The sequence below is a fragment of the Tupaia chinensis genome, unplaced genomic scaffold, assembly GCF_000334495.1.
Source record: "Tupaia chinensis unplaced genomic scaffold, TupChi_1.0 Scaffold000164_1, whole genome shotgun sequence".
Classification (NCBI taxonomy): Eukaryota; Metazoa; Chordata; class Mammalia; order Scandentia; family Tupaiidae; genus Tupaia; species Tupaia belangeri.
Window position 1 is genome coordinate 3,364,217 of NW_006159638.1, and position 4,734 is coordinate 3,368,950.

At 45.2% G+C, this 4,734-nt stretch overlaps 1 protein-coding gene across 1 annotated transcript in view; it reads left to right on the forward strand.

The window, feature by feature from the left end:
* Window positions 1-4,734, forward strand: part of LOC102492788 (alpha-N-acetylgalactosaminide alpha-2,6-sialyltransferase 5) — a 35,520-nt gene that overhangs the window by 1,821 nt on the left and 28,965 nt on the right. The window lies entirely within an intron of this gene.

Here is a 4,734-nt window from a genome sequence, read left to right on the forward strand (position 1 = left end):
GAAAGAGCAGCTTGAAAGAGTAACATTTTTCTAGTGAATCATATTAAATAATCAGCATGGCTTATACCCAGTGTCAGCCTGAACTGAGATTGACAGCTAATAAAAGCCCAGCAATTACAGGAAAACATCAGATTGGAAAGTGCAGAGATTCTTGAAACACCTGAAGCTGTTTAATATATCTTATGTTTGCTCCAGACCAACAGGCAGCTCCCAGAGCAAGACCGGTCTCATTATTGAGCTAATGGACATTATGCTCTGAGGTACCTTTCCCTCTGCCAAATAAATCAGAATTTTAAAAACTGAAGCCTGATCTTGCCGTGCTGCAAATGTTTGCAAGGACATCACTGAGTGTTTTAGGTGTCAAGTTTAATTTGCCTTGGCCTGGTCTATTCTCTTAGGGAAGGCTCTGGAGGCATCAGCTGGGTCACAGGGAGAATTCCTTCTGCTGCTGCTCTTCAGGCTGTGACAGAAATCAAACCTGATTCCCTGAGCATGCTTCCCTAAGTAAGGGTTGCTCCTGTCACCATAGCCCAAAGGAGTTAGCTGTGATGAAAGTTGTGTTTTCCTATTCCCAGATTTGAGGGTTGATCTTTGTTGTTATTGTTGTTGTTTTGTTCATTTTTGTTTGGTGGAGGTGGGAAGAGCAGGAGGTAGTAGAGGAGAGACTCATTTACACACTAAAATATTCATGACCCCCCCCCTCAAGGTACAGGCAGTGTTACAGGTTCTGGGAAGATGACAAATGCATACAAATAATCAAAGAACAAAAGACACAGAAGAAATAAAATGATAAGCACTGTGCATGTGTGTGTGCGTGTGCACGTGTGCACACGTGTGTGCATGCACACACTCCCTGTAGAGAGCCTGACCATCTGCCTCCCACAGGCTCCTGTGCATCACGCCTGTGGGGAACTGGACCACAGCTCTGAGTATTAGCAGGCTGCAGAATGGGTAACTCCTCCATGCTCTGTGGATTTTCCTGGGCATTTTTCACTTCACAACAGCTCTAATGACCTTGGCATCAAGCTCTTACTGGGGATTAATAACTGGCTAGGCTTAATGGCCCTTACTGTGTCCTGGGCCATTTTCCCAGCCAGCCATTAATTCCACGCAGTGCCCTGGGCTCTGGCCATTAAGGCTCCCTGGGCTAAGAGGCTGCCTGGAGGTATATGGCCACAGCCTCCTTCTCTGTGGTTTCCATAGCCCACTCCTCCTCTATCTCTCTGTGGTATTAGTACTGAAGGCTGGGTTTATAGACACGGTGGTAAGGCCATCATATCAACAGGAAGTAGATTTTCTCAGAGGACAGAGAAGGCAGGTAGGTTTCATTCACTCACTTATCAACCCATTTATCTATTCAGTACTAAGTAAATGCTCTTTATGGGTCAAAATGGAAGAAAGAATACTAAGACTGGGGTGACCTGGAGTAATATGAGTGCCCATTATTTCCTAGCTATGAGTGGACACCTCACCAAATGAACCTTTAAGGGAAAATGTCTCAAAGAATCTGGGAGGAAGAAGTATTCTTCTCAAAGAATACTGTGAAGAAGAAGCCAGAGAGGAGACCTTGCTAGGTGGGGGCTCTGTGAGAGCCAACTCCCATCCCGTGTTCTCAGGACAACTGGCAGAGCTGCAAGTCTACCTTCCCATGCACTGCTTAGCTATTCACCCAGCCTCTGAGTGCCTATGGGAAAAACATGTAAATACCGCCAATAGGACTCTTAACTCACCAAGGCATGAATATATCTACCCATACCATTAACACACTCGGGACTATAATGGCACTGAGACAGGAGGAACAGGACTCTCTCGGAGGATTCTAACACATCCTGAAAAACAGGGTTACACGAATGCACAATTCTTAGTCATTCTGCCTTCCAAGACATCAAGTCCCTCTGAATTCAGAAAACAGACTTCCATTTCCTCCTTCGGAAGTGGTTCAGCCTTTGATACATGCTCTTTGCAGCTGCTGGAAGCGTAACATTGTGTTTAGAACAGTTATTGTCATTTTATTGGCACCACTTACCAAGAGGCACTTAAAGCATAATTCAGACTTCAATCTTGTTTGCATTGTTTGGTGCATCCACTCAGCTCGAAGAATGGATGTTAGTCTCAGAAATGATCGGTACCACAGCACAGAGGCAGGTGGGCAGGAATCATCAGGGAAGGCATTCTGGAACCTGGTCAACCTTGGCATATTCTGATGATACCCAGGAACCACAGAGAGTCAGTATGGTACAGTCAGGAAACTTGGCCTTTGGCTGGCTGTTTGTGGGCACAGGAGAGTTCCCAAGGTAATATATGCCTCGGCTGTTAACAAGTCTCTGCTAGGAGAATTGCAGCAGAATAATTAACTATACAGGAAAGAGATGTTGCCAGGGCCTTTCTTCAGACGTTTTTACCCATAAGTCCAGCCATGATGGCAAAGGCAGCAGGGAGCAACTCAATCCTGGACCAACCTGAACACACCGGATAAGGCAGCATGCTTAGGATCCTGGCTGGCTGGGAGCAAGGATCATAATGTAACAGACTCTGCTGGGATCTCTTCCCTCCTCCCTGCTCTTTCACTATAAACACCAAACAGAAAAATAAAGAAAGGAAGAAAAAGAAAGGAAAAAAGAAAGGGAAAGAAAGAAAAAAAAAGAAGGAAGGAAGAGAGAAAGGGAGGGAGGGAGAGAGGGAAGAAGGGAGGGAACTCAAGGGAGGGCAAGAAAGGAAAAGAAAGTTACCAGTAATAACACAATGCCTTGAAATTATAAAGCAAAATGGGAAATTTAGGATAATTCTAGGTGAGTCTAATAAAAAACAGCAGGTTTCCATGACCACAGGGTCCAGTGAGATGAACTTACAGAATAACCTTATTAAGCAAATGTACTGGGTCACACAGAACCTCAGGGATGTATTAAATGCTCAGTAAAGGTCTCTTAAGTGAATCAATCAGCCTTCTCTGGCCACAGGTATCTAGTTGATCCCTCTTTGTTTTAAACAGGTATAAAATTTAGGTACTTCACTTCTGAAAGTCACCTTTAGAGCCTGGGTTTCCTGGCCCTTCTCATTATTGAATAACATGCTATTTGCAGATGCTCCTTATCATCTTTTTAAAATGTTTCTCAGTGGGCGTTTCAATGAATGACAGTAAGGTGACCCATCATCTCGGTTTGACCAGGACTAAGCAGTTTCTCAAGATGCAGGACTTTCCGTACTAACACTGAAACAACCCCTGACAAAGTGGGTCAGTTGGTCACCCTAAGAGTCAGAATCAATCCTATGGGTCTCCCACATTCCATCATTAACCCCGCGTTGACCCTATGCTGTCAAGCTTCGTGAAACCTCTACTTCCTCACTGCCAACCACAATCAGACTCTGTCACCTCCGTTCAACTGAGACTGTGTTAGCCAAAGTCACCCAATCTAAAAAAACATTTTTCAAGTCTTATTTCACTTGTCTTATTATGTTGTTGAATACTTCCTACTTTTTAAAAATGGTCTCTTCTGTTGGTTTCTAGTGCACAGTTCTTTCCTGATTGTTCTTCTACCTGACTCGCTTTTCTGGACAAGTTCCCATGTTCCCTTGTCTTTGGTCCCATGGCCCCTTGTGCCTGATTGTGCTATAGTGCCTACCACATGGTCCTACAGCTGTTTGACTTGAGCACTCTCTCCTTGGCTTGTATGCTCCTTAAGGACAGGGTCTTATTTATGTTCTTGGTTTATGACAAGTTCAGTGTCTGGCACATCATAGGAATTCTATCACTGAATAAGTCATTGTTGAACTTTCCCTCATTTACATCTGAGATGTGTAGGTAAAATAACAACAAGGAAATTTTTCTTCACTTTTTGGTCACTGAAATTGCCACTCACCACTGTAGTTTACTCTGTAGAGGATTCAAAAGTACTCCTTATTACAGGTTCCAGCCGTTTCTTGAGGGGAAATAGGGATTTACTTCCTGAGCATCTAAAATGTGGCACTTCCTTAAGAGGAAGGTTCCATCTTAGCCACATTTCACCATCATGGGCTTATGGTTCTGACTGGATGAGCCTACAGAGAACTCCAAGGAAAAGAGGTAGTGGATAGACAACCCTTGTCACTTTACTCCATTCTCACTGTCATGCCCTAAGAGCAGTAACAACACTACTGATTAAAAACAGCATCTGGCGGGACCAGCAGATGGTTACGTTGCTGGATTCTCACATGGTCAATTGTGGCTTGAGTCCCAGACCTGGAGGCTTGAAACTCACTCCAGGTTGGGACCGCAGATGGTGTAATGGTTATGTCATTGGACTCTCATGTAGTCAACTGTGGTTTGAGTCCTGGATCCAGCAGCAACTTAAAACTCATGCTGGGGGCGGCGGCGGCAGCGGCGGGCCCTGAGTGGCCAGGGCTCTGCTCCGCGTTCCGCTGCCTCCCCGGGCTGTCGTGTGGCCTCCGGGCCTGTGTGGCCGCTGGGCCTGTGCGTGGGCCCGGGCCTGCGCGTGGCCGCCATGCATGTGCCTGCACCCAAATGAAGCCGAAAACAAGGACTAAGAACTTGCAACTATAAGCAACAGAAAGAATCTTTAGCTGTCTTAAACCAATTGAGAAATATATTGTATAGGAGGATTTTCTCTTCCTATGGACAGTGAGAAGATGATGGTTACCAGCCCTGCATTACCTCAGAGAAAAACAAGAATTACTCTACCATTCTTAAGGAAGCCAGATACCCAAGGATAACTCACGCTGCAGATCCCCACAACACCA